The 19,966-nt window shown below is 39.5% G+C and overlaps 1 long non-coding RNA gene across 1 annotated transcript in view; it reads right to left on the reverse strand.

Annotated features, from left to right (window-relative positions):
* Nucleotides 1-1,818: 1,818 nt before the first annotated feature.
* LOC102165477 (uncharacterized) overlaps nucleotides 1,819-19,966 on the reverse strand; it is a 206,800-nt gene continuing 188,652 nt past the window's right edge. Inside the window, exons 4-6 of the long non-coding RNA XR_304464.4 lie at nucleotides 11,688-11,802; nucleotides 3,924-5,331; nucleotides 1,819-2,477 (exon numbers count right to left, since the gene is read on the reverse strand). This is a non-coding gene — a long non-coding RNA (uncharacterized LOC102165477). The remainder of the gene's footprint in view (nucleotides 2,478-3,923; nucleotides 5,332-11,687; nucleotides 11,803-19,966) is intronic.

Raw genomic sequence — 19,966 nt, forward strand, 5'->3', positions numbered from 1 at the left:
TGGTCTTTTCCATGGAGTATATAAAAAAGGGGATGCTGGATTTATGGTAGTTCTAGTTTAACCTTTTGAGAAACCTCCATACTGTTTTCTACAGTAAGTGCACTAAATTAAATTCCCACAAACAGCACACACGTATTTCCTTTTCTCCATATCCACGTGAGTATTTACTTTTTCCATTTTGAAGACTGCCATCCTAATAGGCAGTAGGTGTGATATCGCATTGTTATTCTGATTTGCATGTCCCTGACAATTAGTGATGTTAAGCACCTTCTCCTTTACCTGGAGGGCATTTGCATAAATACGGGTCAAGTATTCAGTAAGAGGTGTTTGACAGAGCACTGGCAATCAACAAGGGACTTTTCAGTATGTGCTGTCATAGGCAGAATACTTGAATAGACAGTTCAAGAAAAAGATATATCATTGGTCAATAAGCACATAAAAAAAGATGCTCAACATTCGTAGTTCTCAAGAGAAGGTAACTAAAAACCATAATGAGATCCCACTAGGTACATACTGTTATGACTAGAAAAAGAAAAGCAACTATCGGCAAAATACAGAGCAACTGAATACAGCATAGATTGCTGGTAGGAGCACACAATGGTGCAACCACTGTCAAATTGTTCAACCGTCACTTATGAGATTTCACACACACTACCATCTGATCCACGAATTTTACTCCTGGCTTTTAGCCAAGGGAAATAACACTCCGTCTACACAAGAATGTGTACCTGAATATTCACTGAAGATGTATTCAGCATTACCAAAAACTAGAAATTGTGGTATATCCATAAAGTCAAGCCTACTTAGATATAAAGGGAGCAAACTATGGGTACATTCAGCAAGATGGGTGAATCCGAAAAGCTTGTTGAACAAATGAAGCCAAGCACACACAAAAATATTTAGTGTACGATTCCACTTATAAGAAATTCTAGGACAGGACAAATCGATCTATAATTTCAGAGAGATGAGATGTTACCCGGGGTAGATATTGCATTGGATTGACTGCAAACAAGCAGGGGAGATCTTTTGGGAGAGATAAAAATATGTAATTTAGGAGTTCCCATTGTGGCTCAGTGGAAACAAACCTGACTAGTATCCATGAGGACGCAGGTTGGATTCCTGGCCTCACTCAGGGGGTTAAGGATCGGGCCAGATCAAGCGAGGCCAGGGATGGAACCTGTGTCCTCGTGGATGCTAGTCGGGCTTATTAACTGCTGAGCCACAGTGGGAGCTCCCAACAGCAGACATTATATCTCAGAATGTAAGAGTAGCCCATCCATGCCAATAGTCTTTCTGTTAATGTGCTTTGTCAGAAATAGTCTTGGGTGTGGGGTTTTCCAGGGACCATAAAAAGGAAACCTAAAATACAAGAAAACCCACAAGAGCATCCAGTCCACAAATGAGAAAATATGCTCCAAATACAAGTATCCCACCTTGTCACCCTGTTGCTTTGGACAACCCTGATTCCAGCTAAGGAAGCCGAAGGCCAGCAGCCAATAAGCATGTCCTCATGGTAAACCCACAATGACTATATATTTGTACCACACACTATTTTGTCAAACCTCATGCAAAACAGAAAGAAGACCGTGTTTTTATCCAAAATGGAAACTCACCAAGGTCTCCAAAGAAAGGACTATACTTGCAACCACCTCATCAGAGCCTCCCAGGCTGCACAAATTTATTAAAGAAAAGAATATTCACATGTGATACAATAAAAAATAAAATTCACTGGGTTTTTTAAAACATATTTTAACCACTTCAGAAAAAAGAAATTGTCGATATTGAGAGATTAGCTACTTTTCAAAACCCATTTTTGGGGAGTACTTTATTTATTTATCTATTTGTTTTTTATGTTTTGCTTTTTAGGGCCTCAGCGGAGGCATATGGAAGTTCCCAGGCTAGGGGTCAAATTGGAGCCACAGCCACAGAGACACAGGATCTGAGCCACATCTGCAACCTACACCACAGTTCACAGCAACGCCAGATGGCCGACCCACTGAGCAAGGTCAGGGATCGAACCTGCATCCTTGGATACTATTCAGATTTGTTTCTGCTGTGCCGCAAGGAGAGCTCTGGGAGTACTTTTATATTTCAGAGACTTCTCAGCAAAATAAAATGAATGAAAAATTAAAAGTTGATGGAATTTGCCTTTGTCATCCTTTTCCTTTTAGCATTCTCCAGTTTCTTTACGCTCTCTTGCAATTACCTGTAAACACTTAGTATAATGTCCTACCTGATTCCCTGCCTTTGAGAGTTCAACTGGGATAAGAAATTGTCATTCTTTTTCTTCTAATTAGAATAAAACTCAAAAAAAGAAAAGAAAAGAAAAGAAAAAGAACAAAGGAGTTCCCGTTGTGGCGCAGTGGTTAACGAACCTGACTAGGAACCATGAGAGGTTGCAGGTTCGATCCCTGGCCTTGCTCAGTGGGTTAAGGATCCGGCATTGCTGCGAGCTGTGGTGTAGGTCGCAGACATGGCTCGGATCCCACATTGTTGTGGCTCTGGCGTAGGCCGGCAGCTACGGCTCCAATTGGACCCCTAGCCTGGGAACCTCCATATGCTGAGGGAGTGGACCTAGAAAAGACAAAAAAAAAAAAAAAAAAAGAATAAAACTCAGCAAATCCAGCCTGGGTTTAATCTTCTCTTAAATATAGACTTTCTTTTATAAACTAGGGGAGAACACTTTCTAGTAGGCATTAATATCTGATAATAGGACCATAATTTGCTTTCATATCATTTCTTTTGGAAACAAAAACATAGTGGGAAGGCTATGGTAAGGCAGGATGCAGATATTAACTACAACTGAGGGAAGATGGGGATGGGGTTTAGAGAGATAAAGGGTTCAGTTTCTAGAGATTCAAGTACCCTGTTTATTTTCTTTTAGCCTTTGGAATTTGTGAGTGGGGTAAATTTTGGATGATACATCCTGCAGCTTGGCTTTGACTTCCTTACCATCAAATAAATGTCTTTTCTTCCTTTTCTATTGGTCACCCAGTCGTTGTCACTGTTTTGGCCTTGTCATGTCCCGGAATTGTACCACTACTGAAATTTCAGTTCTAAGCATTCTATTTCCTGACCATGACCCCTTTCTTTTCCATGATGTTTCTGCCCTATTTTCCACCCCCAACCTCCATGACTAAAGATTCCCCCCAAGACAGAAGAATGCGTATTTGCCCTTAACCCTGATTCTTACCCAGAATCTTGTTTTGCTCCTTTTTACTATAAAACTCCCCCAATTCATTCCCAAGGAGGGCACAGTCTTTAAGGCAGTAGCCTGCTGTGGCCTCCTTTGCCTGGCAAAGCAATAAAAGCTGTCTTTTTCTCCTTCACCCAAAACTCTGTCTCCATGTTTCTGTTCGGCACTGGTGGACAGAGGCCAAGTTTCAGCAACACTCACCACAAACTTGTAAGGTAAATACTATTATTATTTCATCGTGTGTGCGAGCACATGCGCAACACACATGCCCAACCATCCACACAAGCTGAGCGATGCAGGAGGCATGGGTCCCCCAGCCTCAACATCCAGAAGACCCACACCACTTTCAAATGGCCTGCTCCTCCTGCTCATCCCAATCCCTGCCTGAAGCTGGCACTTGGAGCTTTTGTTTCTTTCCCCTGTAATTGATACCCTCTCATCCCCCTTGGTCAAGAGATCAGTCTCTTTGGGGTTTCCCTTGATCCAACAGTCGCTTCGTGGCAGTTTGAGTCTTAGAGAATGTGTAGGGCTGATTAAACACTACTTTTGTTTACTTATTAATTTTTTATTTTTTTGCTTTTTAGAGCCACACCTGTGGCATATGGAAGTTTCCAGGCTAGGGGTCCAATCAGAGCCACAGCTGCCGGCCTACGCCACAGTCACAGCAAGGTGGGATCCGAGCCGTGTCTGCGACCTACACCACAGCTCACTGCAATGCCAGATCCACAACCCAATGGGAGAGGCCAGGGATTGAACCTGAGTCCTCATGGATGCCAGCTGGGTTTGTTATTGCTGAGCCATGACGGGAACTCTGTGATATCTACACAGAAGCAGATATCAAAGAAATAATGTGCAATGTGTAATGTGAAACAATGTGAAATGGTCATACGAGGCCATTTCATGGAGGAGGAAATGGAAGTTCAAAGAAAGAAAACAATTTTAAGGCAAACAAAATCACCATCTGACCACCAAAAACCAAACCAAACCAAACCAAAATAAGTTCTTTTTGAGATAACAACCTATATTCCCTATATTTTCTTTATAACACCTTACTTTCATAATAGCCTCTTACAAAATCAGTTAAAGTGCATCTTATTTTTGAAAGATTTTAACTTTCAGCTTTTTGGGGGTTTTTTTGTGTTTGTTTGTTTGTTTTTTGGTCTTTTTAGGGCCACACCCACAGCATATGGAGGTTCCCAGGCTAGGGGTCAAATCAGAGCTACAGCTGCCAGCCTACACCACAGCCACAGCAACTCGGGATCTGAGCCGTGTCTGAGACCTACACCGCACCACACAATGCTGGATCATTAACCCACTGAGCAAAGCCAGGGATGGAACCTACCTCCTCATGGATACTAGTCAGATTCCTTTCCACTGAGGCATGACGGGAATTCCCAACTTGCAGTTTTAAAATGGAAAGTTTCCGTTTTAAGGAAAATTCATTTCTGTTCAATGCTTTTATTTCCATCTGGGCTGGATTATGGTAGAAAAGGAAATGCTTACACAAAAACCACACTTTTGTGAAATTAAATTTCTACTTATGTCAAAAAGGAGAAATCAACCAAAAGAACTCAATCTTTCCATTTTTATAACAGTTCAGATGATAATGAAATTGAGTATTAACCCTTGTTTATGTAACTTGACTCCTATAGGGAGGGAAGATTTTGACTGTGGGGCAAATCACATTTGCCCAGAAGCTGTTTGAAAAAATATTTCTCTAACCAACTGATGATATAATTCTCCAAGTTCACACACATCAGTGTTTCATCCAGTGATTCTCCCTTCTTTCCCTTCTTAGGGAGACACTGGTTGCTTATTAAATTAGTTTTCACTCCACAAAATTATCATCATTATTTAGGAAACACTGATTCTTGTTTAGAGATCAGATCACCATCACAAAAATTGGCTTCTGTGCTTGTGCCCAAAATGATTAGTTATAAATAGATTTCACCTTCTCTTTGATGAAGGGCAAACATAGCGGGGTTCTCAAAAGCCTATGGCAGCCAAGGAAAGTTGAGCAGTGTTCGTCGTGGGCAAAGATGCCAGGTCTGGAAGGAGGGTGGGAGCTGAAATTCAGCCAACATTCAGCCAGCAGGTATCGTGAAAGAGTAACTTCTTCCAATTTGTCCAGAGTCCTATAAAGTTTGGCAGAGGCTGATGAGCTGTGTGACCTTGGGCAAATATACTCACGCTCTTTGAACCTCAATCTCTTCAACTATAAAATAATAGGAGTTCCCATCGTGGCACAGCAGAAACGAATCCGACCAGAAACCAGCCTTGCTCAGTGGGTTAAGGATCCAACGTTGCCATGAGCTGTGGTATAGACCAGAAGCTATAGCTCTGATTTGACCCCTAGCCTGGGAACCTCCCTATGTCCTGGGTGCAGCCCTAGTAAGAGAAAAGACAAAAGACAAAAAAAAAAAAAAAAAAAAAAAAAAAACCCTATAAAATAATAATGACAATATTTAGACCATAAAATGCATATTACACAATTACACTGTAAATTCTATACTCAGGCACACATGTCTTCATTCATAATTTTAATTTAATTGGCCCTTTTCCTAGATATATCCTATCTCTCTTCCCTGGAGGAAATATTACTTCCTGATAGTTATTTTTGGTAAAATAGCATTACCTGATAATTATTCCTTAGTGTAACAAGTTCTGCTCCCAATTTGTTAAAATTGGTTCCATCTTAAATAATTTATTTTGGCAAATGCTGGTGTTTTATGAATAATGCATGGACAAGTTAGCACAAGAACCAGAGTACTTAGAAGTGAATGTTAAGTGGTTTCTAGCATATATATTTGACTTAGTTAGAAGCAAAAGATGTGGTCAAAAAAATCTGTTCAAATGTGTATTGCAACAAAAATAAAAGATGCAATGTAAATGTCTATCAATTCATTTCCTACATAAAAATATCTGTAAGAGGGCACTCCTTTTCTCACTTTGAGCTATTTTAGCAGAGAACTCAGAGTAGATTCATGCTACCCAGAAATAATCCACTCAAATGAAAATCTCAGGGAGCTATGCACATTTCATTGAAAAGATTACAGTAACTTTGTAAGATGATTACATTACCCACCCTGCAGCAAACTTCTCAAACCAGGCATGTCTAGCTCCAAAATCCTCTGGTCCCCAGAAGATGGTCAATACCATTAGTCTTTTTCACTCTCACCCCAGGCAGCCTCCTCCTGCTGCACCATATTTCAGGCTGCTGCTTCATTCTCTTGCTTCCCCAAACTGCACTGGTCTCCTACCTTTATTATGCAGAATAATTCAGCAAACTTGCAGACTCACACCTATTCAGTAGCCACCCAAACAAGGACACTCCATTCATCAGGACCCACTTTTCCTTAAAAACGCACAGGGGATGAGGGGGAGGAGAGGAAGGGGAGGGGTGGGAGGAGGAGGAAAAGCGGAGGGAGGGGAGGAGGAGGGAAAGGAGCAGAGGAGGGGGGAGGAGAAGGAGAAGGAAGGAGTGGAGGAGAGGGGAGGGGGAGGAGGGAGGAGGAGGATAAAACCTTGACACTTAGATATATATGCATTTTCTCATTTTATTTGTTGGACAAAATTACATTGAATGTTTCCTTTTATTTTGCCTAAGTCCACCAGGCAACCCATCTACTGCATTTCAAATTTTTTTTTTTTTTTTTTAAGAGGACACAATGAACTTTGCAGAACAGATACTGACTTTGAAAAACTTACGGTTTCCCAACGAGACAGGTTGGGGGGTGAGGGGATGCACTGGGGGTTTGGGTTGGAAATGCTATAATATTTAGTTGTGATGATCATTGTACAACTATAAATGTATTTGAGTAATAAAAAATGCTATATAAAAAAGTAAAGATTTTGACCTTGAAAAAAAAATAAATGTATTTCTGCTGCTAAGGCTCAGTTCATTCTTTTGCCATACAGTAGATTTCTTCCAATACTTCAGAGTCAGCCAGTGTGAATTATCTTTTTTTTTTTTGTCTTTTTTGTTGTTGTTGCTATTTCTTGGGCCGCTCCCGCGGCATATGGAGGTTCCCAGGCTAGGGGTCGAATCGGAGCTGCAGCCACCGGCCTACGCCAGAGCCACAGCAACACGAGATCCGAGTCACGTCTGCAACCTACACCACAGCTCACGGCAACGCCAGATCCTTAACCCACTGAGCAAGGGCAGGGACCGAACCCGCAACCTCATGGTTCCTAGTTGGATTCGTTAACCACTGCGCCACGACGGGAACTCCAAGTGTGAATTCTTAATTTGCTTGCAGTGACCTACAACTATAGAAGGTGGGATTTGGGGAGATTGTTCCCAAAGGCTCTTTAAACACTTTGGAATCTTCCAGAAGACTCTTTGGAGCTCATGGTTCCTTGCTTCCTGTCCCAAGAATTCTCCCTTACTTGGAGGTCAGGAAATGTGTATGGGTATAAAGATGCCATAGGGCATAAAAGACCTTGGAATTTTTATACTATTCATTCACTACATGCTCTTTCCCAAAACATAAAAAAAAAATAAAAATAAAAAAGATTATTTGTGACATTTTGCAGACATAAATGTTGAACAGTAAATTTTAAGTCTGGTTGAACTAGGGCACCGATGGTGCTGGTGTAACGAAGCTTTCTCCATGTTATATGTACACAAAAGATCTGTTTGTATCCATATCTGTGCACAGATATATCTGTTTTATGAAAGGGGGAGAAAAGAAGTGTTTTCTTATTCCAGGGATTCAGGGGAAAATTAAGAGATGGGATATGTATGTGTATGTGGTTGGGTAGGGGCAGGTTGTGCAAACTTAAGAGACTTTGGATACAAACAGAAGTGCTCTCTGGCCTGGAAAGAATGTGGCAAAGATCTGGGGTGGAGGCAGCTTTCACCTCTAGCATGCAACCCAGAACCCCCTTGCTGTGTTGAAGGCATGAGAGTTGAGAATAACAAAAGAAAGCACAGGTGACCCAAAGAGAAGTGGCTGTGATGTGGATCGGTCAAGGAACTTTTAATTTAATGAAAAAAGACAGGAGTTCCTGTCGTGGCGCAGGGGAAACGAATCTGACTAGGAATCATGAGGTTTCGGGTTCGATCCCTGGCCTCGCTCAGTGGGTTAAAGATCCAGCATTGCTGTGAGCTGTGGTGTAGGTCGCAGACGTGGCTCGGATCCCACCTTGCTGTGGCTCTGGTGTAGGCCCAAAGCTGCAGCTCTGATTCAATGCCTAGCCTGGAAACCTCCAAATGCCGAGGGTGCCGCCCTGAAAGGACAAAAGACAAAAAAAAAAAAAAAAAAAAAAAAAAAGATAGTAACAGTTATGATAACATTTCTTGAGTAAAGCCACAATGGGGCAGTAAAGCTATCAGCAGCAGGGGCCTATATTCAATATCCTGTGATAAACAATGATGGAAAGAATTTGAAAAAGAATGCCTCTTAGGGACCCATTGACTGAAACTGCCCACTCTGGCAGGCAGGATAACAGCTTGCTCTGATAAGAACCAGTGCTGCCCTGAAGACTAACCAGGAGGATCTGGGAGGGGCCAATAGGAGAGAGGAGATGACCAACCTCCCAGGATCCTTGGCGCTGGAATCCAACTAGACTAAGAAATGCACATGCCACCAAAAAGGACTCTGAGCCAGACCAAGTACAAGTACAAGTACTGAGCAAGACAACTGACCAAAGACAACCCCGAGAGGAACCCCATTCCCATAAAAATCGGAGACTGCGAGCCACGTGGCAGAGCAGTTCTCCTGGGTTCCTTTACCCTACTGCTCTCTGCCCGGGGGCCTCTTCCCAGTAAAGTCTCTTGCTTTGTCAGCACCTATGTCCCATCAGTTCATTTCTGAGAGTTAGACATGAGCCTGTTCTCAGGCCTTGGAAGGGGTCCCCCTTCCTGCAAGATATCTACATATACCTGGATCATTTTGCGGTGCAGCAGAAATTTACACAACATTGTCAATCAACTGTACTTCGAGAAAATACAATTTTTAAAAGAGATAAACTGCACCCAGAACCCTTGTGCAGAATGCTGATGTCCGCTCAGGATGGAAGTCAGGGACACGGGCAGGGCAGGAGGAGGGGACCTAGGTCTTGTCAATTTCCCTGGCGAGGACTGAGCGTCCCAACCTGCCCTCATTTGCACCTAAAAATTCTATCTTGCTAGGATGCAGTGTCATGGGAAAATGTGTGCAGCTTGGGTTTTAGCTAAGAAAGGAAACTAGATTTATGAACAAAAAAACTGCAAAACAACAAGAGCCCATTAGGTGAATGCGACAAATAGGCCTCCTTTTCCTTGGGGCCTCGGTTTCACCTACTGCTGACAATACAATGCATGATTTCTAAATGAGAAATCATTTGAGAGCACAAATAAATTTGACTGAAATTATTTAGTCAAATTAACAAACATTGAATTTGTACGAAAAGCCATGGAGGCAAGAAAGGAGATCCGGTGAGGATGTTTTCTTTGCTCCTTGCTTCTTAAATGTATTTTAACCATTTTTTTCCTTCTGGTTTTATTGAGCTACAATTAATAAATAGCACTATATGACTTTTAGGTGTACAGCATAAGGATTTTTTTTTTTTTTTTTTTTTTGCTTTTCAGGACCGCACCTGCGGGATATGGAAGTTCCTAGGCTAGGGGTGGAATTGGAGCTGTAGCCACTAGCCTATACCACAGCCACAGCAACCCGGGATCTGAGCCTCATCTGTGACCTACACCATAGCTCATGGCAGTGCTGAGTGAGGCCAGAGATTGAACCCCAGGCCTGATGGATATCAGTCGGGTTCATTACCACTGAGCCACAGTGGGAATTCCCAGGATTTGACTTACATACATAATGGAATGATTATCACAGTATGTTTAGTGGATATTCAACATCTCATATAGATACAAAATTAAAGAACTAGAAAAAAAAATTTTCCTTGTGATGATAACTCTTAGGATTTACTCTCATAACAACTTTCATATAGAGCAATGCAGTGGTGTTAATTATATGATCATTTTAAAGTTAAAATATTACTGTTCTCCTTTGCCTTATACTTTGTCTACTCGTGAAATCCAAGGCAATAAAAGTAACTCTCTGCTTCCAAAATATTTATGTGACAGAAAATCTGTAAAGAATAGTTCTAAGAAAAATAATAATGTCTTAAACTCAATCTGGGACAGAAACTTTTTGCTTCATGTAACTAAAAATCTATTTTTGGCACACAGGAGTCTTAAGAAGTTATCTGACATATTTTGCTAAGATTGAAATGTATTCAAGGAAGCTAATTATCCCATGCCTCCTTTGGGCTGTCAGTCAAGAGTCCAGAAACCTTTAATCAACCTCCTTTCTTTCAGTAAATACTCTGACCGTGTTCCTCTTGCCAACCTTTTGTCCCAGAAAATGTCCCCAACGAGAAGGAAATTGTTGGGTTAGTTTATTACATAGTAAGTTTGTAATCAAGCTTTGATACTCATCAAACGCAACTATCTGAAGTTATTATTATTATTATTATTATTGCTTTTTAGGGCCACACCCACAGCATATGGGGGTTCCCAGGCTAGGGGCCCAATGGAAGCTACAGCTGCTGGCCTACACCACAGCCACAGCAATGACAGATCCGAGCCACGTCTGTGACCTTCACCACAGCTCACGGCAATGCCGGATCCTTAACCCACTGAGCGAGGCCAGGGATCGAACCCACAACCTCATGGTTCCTAGTTAGGTTCGTTAACCACTGAACCACAACAGGAACTCCTGAAATTACTCTCTAACAGTAGAGCATTCAGGCATCTGACATGACTCATGCACATATGAACAGGTAGCCCTCACATGAGGGAGGTAGGTTAATAGAAAGAATAAAAGGAACCTTAAGTGGAGGTTACTTCTTAGAACCCCAGGATTTCTCCAGGTTTCTCCTTTTTTTTTTTTTTTTTTTTTTTTTTTTGGTAGAAGTTACCTTTCTTTGACACTTTTAGTTTCATAGGAACATATTTATAATTTGAGTTTCTGTCTCAAAAGAAATAAAAGCACGGGCGTCTTAGTACCCTCTAGTGAATACAGGCTAAAAGAGGAAGCTTTGAATTTAAATGTGTCAATGCACTAAACTGCATTCTTCCATCTGCCATTTTAATGTGTTTTTCTAGCCATTTCTAAACAGAAAATAATTTTCTCTATGAGATACGAGACATTCTGTAGACACAGGCACACACCCACGCACACACATATCTAAATTTCCCCCAACTTTCCAAGCTTAAAAAAAAAAAAAAAAAAAAACCCTAAAGAATTCATTTTAAAGTGTTCAGAGTGCTCTCACCTGGGAAACCTCATAGACATGGTTAAACTTAAATTATAACCTGAAAATTGCATCTTATACAAGAATGTCCCTTCAGGCCATCTTAGAGTCCCTAATATTCTGTCCAACGGAAATGGTTCAAATTAGCCTTATCAAGTTCAAAAGCCTCCAAATTATTGCCCCATGGGAATCACACAACTGAAACTAGTTATTTTGAAAAAAAAATACTAGCTTTACTTACTTTGCTATTTTTAAGGTACATTTCTTGCACATCTTCCAAATCATTGCTGGCATTTTGTAGGGAGCTGAATCATTCCCACGGGCTAGTACAGTATAATGAAAGCAATGGGCCATTTCTGTTAAAAAAAAAAAAATCATTAAATAACTCCAAAATGTTTATAACTTGAAACCATATTCTCCATGGTATAGGATGACTGCCAGGCACTGAAAAGTTTTCTTTTTTTCTTCCTATTTTAATCTTGCTGATGCTCCAATTTTCACAATCAAAAATTGATATGTTTAGCTAGATGCTTTGATCTTTATTCAAATGCAAATTCTCTGGGATAGGTTTTAATTCTTGGGGTTCCTTTACCCTTATTTCAAATGGCAGAAAGAAGACTTCGACAAGAGGCAGGGAAAGAAGTGAAGCTACCAGCTCTGGAGCTGTCTCTTTGTGGTTAAACGGCCCCCAGAGTCACGGAGGGTTCACTCAAGTTCAGCCTTAACAACCGTATATGGGGCATCTTCTCTTTGAATGACATTATCTAAGCGCTGGCAAGACATTTTATTACACAAGCCCTCAAGGAGAGCATATTCTGGTCAGGGAGAACCCAGTTTAAAATATGAGAATAAATTCATGTACCAAAGGAGTTTTCATTTTTTATTCACTTCCCTTTCACTTAAATGTTTAAAAATAGTCTGAACCAAAGCATAATTTTAGAATTGTTTGGTGAAATCTCTAAAAGTCTCTAGAATATATATATATATAGTATTGCAACAAATTATTAATGTTAGAAACTATACTCTGAATGCTTCGATGTCCACATTATGTCAAAATAATCAGCCCATCGTATTTTTCTAACTATCCCTCTTCTTTTTAAAATATCCACGGGGGAGCCTGGTGGCTCAATGTCAAATTATTTTCTAGGAGTTCCCATCATGGCGCAGCAGAAATGAATCCGACTAGAAACCCTCACTCAGTGGGTTAAGGATCCAGCGTTGCCATGAGCTGTGGTGCAGGTCACAGACGCAGCTCAGATCTGGCGTGGCTGTGGCTGTGGCTCTGATTAGACCCCTAGCCGGGGAACCTCCATATGCCATGACTGTGGCTCTCAAAAGACAAAAAGACAAAACAAACAAAACCCCAATTATTTTCTATATGAAAATAGCCATAATTTCAATAGCCACCTGATGGTCATCCTGTGCAGAGCAAAAGAACAAAAAAACAAAAAACAAAAACAAAATGCTTAAAAAGCAAAAAGCAGCAATAAAAGCATCATCATCACCATCATCATCACCATCACTATGATAACGAAAGAGCAGTGATCACCGCATCCTCTCAGGGCTCTCAGACAGGCACCTGCCCTGTCTGAAGGAAGTCTTTCTTCTCATTCTTTTTCATTGTATTTGTCAATGTACCATCTCAACTTTCAAAGACAAACCTCGTAGATGAGCTAAGTTGGCCCTCCCTGTCTCAATGCTTACTTTTATCCTAAGAGAGAAGCTATTTTTGGTTATTCTTTGGCTGCAACAGAATAATTTCTATAGGACGTCTACACTTTTGAAGATGTGGTATTTATATATATGTGTGTGTGTGTATATATGTGTGCGTATATATATATATTATACACACATACATACGCACACACAACTGGATATAGCAAAGCCATTAGGATGAAATAATGCCACTTGCACTAACATGAATGGTACTAGAGATTACCATACTAAGTGAAATAAGCCTGTCGGGGAAAGACAAACATTATATGAGATCACTTTTTTTTTTTTTTGTCTTTTTTTTTTTGTCTTTTTGTCTCTTCTAGGGCCGAACCCGAAGCATATGGAGGTTCCCAGGCTAGGGGTCCAATCAGAGCTGTAGCCTCTGGCCTACGCCAGAGCCACAGCAACGTGGGATCTGAGCCACATCTATGACCTACACCACAGCTCACAGCAATGCCAGGTCCTTAACCTACTGAGCAAGGCCAGGGATCGAACCCTCAACCTAATGGTTCCTAGTCAGATTCATTAACCATTGAGCTACAACGGGAACTCCTGATATCACTTATGTATTAAATCTAAAAAATAGTACAAGCCAACTTATTTATAAAATAGAAACAGACTCAGAGACCTAGAAAACAAACTATGTTTACCAAAGGGAAGGGCAGTAGGGATAACTGGAAGTTTGTGATGTACACTATAATACATAGAAATAAATAAACAACAAGGATTTGCTGTACAGCACAGGGAACTATATTTAATACCTTGTAATAAACCACAACAGAAAAGAACCGAAAAAGAAAGAATATATATGCTACGTATATATGTATATCTGAATCAGTTTGCTGTACACCTAAAATTAACACAATATTGTAAATAAACTATGCTTCAATCATAAATAGAAAAACAATGTAGACACAGACCTTACATCTTTCAGAAAAGCTCAATGTAGACACAGACCTTACATCTTTCAGAAAAACTAACTCAGAATGTATTACAAGCCTAAGCTTAGATGTAAAACACAAAAGACAATATCATGGGAATAAGAAGCCAAACCACAGACTGGGAAAAAATATTTGCAAAAGATTCATGTGATTTAAATAAATAAATTAAATATATATATATATAAAAGATTCATGTGATAAGGCTATGTTGTCTAAAATATACTTTAAAAAATCTTAGACGTCAACAATAAGAAAACAACCCAGTTGGCTCAGTGGCTTAAGGATCCAGCATTGTCCCTGCTGTAGCTCTGGTTACTCCTGTGGCGTAGGTCCAGTCTCCAGCCTGGGAACTTCTGCATGCCATGGGTGAGGTTAAAAAAAAAAAAACCCACAAAAACCAAAAAAACAGCAGAAAAAGAGAAAACAACTCAAATAAAAAATGGGCCAAAGACCTGAACATGCATCTTCCCAAAGAAGATATACAAAAGGCAAAAAGCGCATGAAAAAAAGTTCCACATCGTATGCCATCAGGGAGATGCAAATTAAAACATCAATGATGTTCCGCAATACACCTGTTAGAGCTGCCAAAACCTAGAACACTGACACCCCCCGGTGCTGGTGAAGATGCGGAGTATCAGAAACTCTCATTCATTGCTGGTGGGAGTGTAAAATCATATGCACTTGGGAAGACCCTTTGGAAGTTTCTTATAAAACTAGACATACTCTCGACATTTGATCCAGCAATCATGATCTTTGGTATTTACCCACAGGAGCTGAACACTTCTGTCAGCACATGGATGGTTATTGCAATTTTATGCACAGTTGCCAAAACTTGGAAGTAACCATGACGTCCTTTGGTAGGTGAATGAAGAGAACTATGGGATATCTAGAGAAGATACTGTTAATTCACTCTAAAAAGAAATGAGCTATCAAGCCAGAAAAAGACATGAAAATAATCTTAAATGCATTACAACTAAGTGAAAGAGGCCAATCTGAAAGGGCTGTATACAGGCTAATATATGACATTCTGGAAAAGGCAACTTTATGGAGACAATGGAAAATGTACCACTCTGGTGGGGAGATGACAAGAGTGGCAACTAAGCACACATGGGGGCAAAGGGTCTGTATCTGTATTTTGTCCTCGATTTTGCTGTGAACTACAGCTGTTCAAAACAAAATAAAGTCAATTAATAAGAAAAAGTACATATGGTTGCAAAGAAAAAATACGTAAGGACATCAGTGCTATAACATTCTACAAATTCCACTTTTTCCGGAGGATCTAGCCTGTAAAAAAAAAAAAAAAAAAAAAAAAAAGACTCCAAAGAGGCTGTCTATTTAGGTGTGTTAAGAATAGCCAGAAAGCTGGGTTTATTTATTAAATGTACTATTGTGCAATGTGCCTTACCTCGGGTACCTCAGGTCATTGTCAGATGGACTTGTGACTTCAGTGATTCATTGGCCTACTGTCCAGGTGAGAGAAATGTCACTTAGATAAATGAAGTCACTAGCTTACAGCCTTTAAACTGGCAAGGGCGTTCCCACTGTGGCTCAGTGGAAACGAATCTGACTAGCATCCATGAGAAGGCAGGTTCGATCCCTGGCATCGCTCAATGGGTTAAGGATCCGGTGTTGCTGTGAGCTGTGGTGTAGGTCACAGACGAGGCTCGGATCCTGCGTTGCTGTGGTTGTGGCGTAGGCTGGCAGCTGTAGCTCTGATTCAACCCCTAGCCTGGGAACCTCCACATGCTGTGGGTACGGCCCTAAAAAGACAAAAAAATAATAAACTGGCAGTTGATGAAGACAGGATGTAAGCCCACACTTCATGACCTCAAAGGCTTTTTCTTTTTTGATGGTACTTTGAATTTCTTGGGATAAGGAGTAGAGATGAAAGGTTGGAAAAATAATAATATTCTCATAATAACAATACAATTATTATAGCAAAAAATTTTTTTCAATTTGTTTTTCACTGTTCTATACCAGATATATATATATATGTGAGATAGGTAATATAAGCATCCCATCTTATGGAAGAAAATGAGGACCAGAGGAATTCATGACTTGTTCAAAATCTAACATCTAACAGGTGGTGGAACCCAGTTCAAACTGGCACAACTTAACTCTAACAGTTGTGGTATCAAGCTTCATTCATTAAAACTACTAACATGTGTCTGAAACGATGGCTCAGAATTTAAGACACGTCTGAAAAAACCATAGATGAAACTGCTGAATATCCCATTTCATGACTTCTTGTGTGTGTGTGTGTGTGTGTGTACCTGTAATGTACTCAAAATTATAACCATTTTCTCCACAAATCATTTCAGAAAGAATAAGGCAATATCAAGTGACACCAAGAGAGATCCTGACAGCTTTGACACGTCCATTAATACGTCTTCTTCCTCTTCCTCTTTATTCATTAAGGCTGTTAGTTCTCTATCCTCAGAAATAGACTCTTAGGGTTGTGATTTTGCAGATAGAAATTGTTTTAGACCTTTTTAAAAAATGCCACTTAGCACTCAGTCTGGAGCTGAAACCCTTGGGAGCATGCTGCAATGCTCTTTGGCAGCATTTTTCCTAAAATAGGATTTTTTTCGTGTCCTGCCAGCCTGCTCTTTTATCTTTGTGCCTGGTCTCTTCCTCTCCCTGATACATATTCAGATGACAAGAAATTTTATACTATGCCAGGCTTTGCCAGGCTAGCCCTCCCGTGGATCACCCTGACATCAGAGCTTTCCCCATCTTCACTCTTCTTCACTGTTTTGTTCAGGGTGGCTGCAATTTTTCAAGAGGAATAGCATTCTCGTAACGTTGCCATTCAATGAGCAATCTGTGTATGTGTCCTGAATAAAAAGACTGCTAGAAAACTTCAGTCCGAGTTTAAGGCAAAACGTCCTCTTCAAACTGGAGCTTGCATACTTAGACACAAAAGAAAAAGATTTACCCTGATCGGGGCTGTTCCTGGGGATTCGCCAGGGGTTCATCAAGCCTGCGTTAATAGGCAATGGCTTGAAACCATACTCAAATGCTTTGAAGTTAGAGCATTTTATTTGAGCGCAGATTATTTCCCCACCTTTAATCACTGTGAAATGTAACATTTTCAATTACTTTTTTTCTTGTTTTGCAGAAAAGAAGTACATTTTAATTATGCTTTGCCAACTACAACAGCATAAAATATTTCAATGCCGCTGAATGAGCACTGAACTTTTATTCTGTAAAATATGGTCTCCATATTAGACGCACAAGAATTCAGAAACAGGATTCTGGCAAAGCTATTCCTCTATGTCAATAGAGTCATCTACAGCTCCTTCACATGCCAGAGATGTAATTGCTTCATAATGAACCCAGAAGAGAAACAATAATTCCAAGTGAACTGCTGACAAGTTAAATGGATCTACTTAACTGGCATTTGGGAAGACATCTTCTGCCTGTTCCCGAAAGGGTATGCTCAAATATGGAATGAAAACTTCCTCACATTGGAGTCAGTGGAAAAGGCACAGACTTTGGAGTAAGACAGCAAGTTATTTAATCAGCCAAACTGGAGTTCTGTCATTTATAAAACAGGAAGCATTACATTTATCTTGAAGGATGGCTGTTAGTAAAAGATAGATACATGTTCCCTTACACTGGTTGACACATAGCAGATGGTCAATAAATAATAATACGAAAATGAGAACTTCTGGAGTTCCCATTGTGGCTCAGTGGTAACGAACCCAACTAGTATTCATGATGATGCAGGTCGATCCCTGGCCTTGCTCGGTGGGTTAGGATCCAGTGTTGCTGTGAGCTGGGGTGTAGGCTGCAGACATGACTTGGATCTGGTATTGCTGAGGCTGTGGTGTAGGCCAGCAGCTGCAGTTCTGATTCGACCCCTAGCCTGGGAACTTCTATTTGCTGCAGGTGCAGCCCTAAAAAAATATATGAATAAATAAATACATACATATACATAAATAAAGTGAGTACTTCTTTGAAAAATGAGGCCTAAGTAATACCTTCTCCTCCAAACCTACTTTTGACCTTTAAACATCCATATAAATTAAAAGGATTAAATTTAAAGAAATTAAAGGGGTACGGGAGAGATTTTGTTCCCTTAATTCTTGCTGTATCTCTATTGTTGGACAAAGGTATGTTGCAAAAGTTTCAAAGTTAAATTATTAAGTTGAACTCAATAAAATCATTAGTATTAGAGATAAAACTCTATCTCCAATTAGTATTAGAGATAAAATTCTTTTCTTTTTTTTTTGGTCTTTTTGCCATTTCTTGGGCCACTCCCATGGCATATGGGGGTTCCCAGGGTAGGGGTCTAATCGGAGCTGTAGCTGCCAGCCTACACCAGAGCCACAGCAATGCAGGATCCAAGCCACATCTTCGACCTACACCACAGCTCACGGCAACGCCGGATCATCAACCCACTGAGCAAGGCCAGGGATCGAACCCGCAACCTCATGGTTCCTAGTCGGATTCGTTAACCACTGCGCCATGACGGGAACTCCTAGAGATAAAATTCTAATCAATTTTAAATGTTTCCATTAATGTTTATATAGTAAATATTAAAATTATTTAATGTAAGTATATCAAATATTAAATAATAGTTATATTATAATATATAAATATTTGTATATTGTATATTAATATTAAATCTATATTAAATAAAATTTAATTTATATATTAAATGTTTAAATTATTTTTTATTATTATAAACATTTAATATATAAATATTTATATCTTAAATGCTACCAATACTTACAAAATTATTTGAATTATGTCTTTTAACTCTCAGCCCCTAATTGCATTTACTTTGGAAAATCGGATCACCCAGTGGAAACTGAGTCACCATTCTGCTCTTATCTTAGACAAAAAGTTTCTGGATCTCTCAGGTTAGTGTGTAAGTCAGGGACCTATTCCAAAGGGTCCCTGGAATTTTACGCAAATTCAGCCATTGCTTTTTCACACACACGCCATTAGGGAAAATGACATTTAATGTAAAAGCATTAAATAAGAATATCAGTGACCTCTAAGAAACCATCATCACTAAGCTCAACAAATGGGAAATTGAAAGGAAGGCCAGCACATTTGGTGGGTTGTCATTTTCAGTTCTTCATGAGTGAGCCGGGAAGCTTAAATTAATTTGAAACAACAAAATGAAGGATTTAGATAATCAACTAAGACTGAACTTTAAAAAAAACTGCATGTAGACCTCATGTTTTATCCTTTAGCTTCATTTAAATTCAGTTCTAAAAGCCTTCTTAAAGGTCATTTCTGGAGATAGGAAGACCATCTTGATTTAAACTAATTTATACGAAGAGGCCATAGGCAAACACCTAGTAAAGCAAAGTAACATGTGTGGATTTTGAACTGTAAAATTCATTCTAGCCACAGATTCCTAGTTCTACATGTCAGATCCATTTCCAAATATCAAGGGCTACCTGTTCTTTCTCACACTGAATACAATTTAGATATAGAAAGTAATCTGTCATAGAGATTACTTAATTACAAGTAATGTTTTATATACATATAATTACGGTTGTGACTTTATATATATATATATATATATATATATATATATATATATATATATATATATACACACACCCACATAAATAAATATAAATTTCCTGTATATAAATTGAAGGCTTTGAAAATTAAGTCCTAAAGCAAATTAAAAACAATAGAAATCTAATTTTAAACCACTTTGTGTTGTTTGAAATTTTCATTTCATTTTCCTCTGCATATTGCTCAATTAATTTTTAAGTTAAGTACTATGGCTTTATATTATAGAATTTTATTATTGGTTGCTGCTTTTTTTCTTTCCAGAAGTCTAGACTTTCTTGTCTTCTAGTCCTGATTTTATTATTGACAAATGCACTTC

This window comes from Sus scrofa, chromosome 7 (genome assembly GCF_054392235.1).
Source record: "Sus scrofa isolate SSC_HxYL_T2T_F1_AM1 chromosome 7, Sscrofa_HxYL_maternal_Yorkshire_Landrace_v2.0, whole genome shotgun sequence".
NCBI lineage: Eukaryota > Metazoa > Chordata > Mammalia > Artiodactyla > Suidae > Sus > Sus scrofa.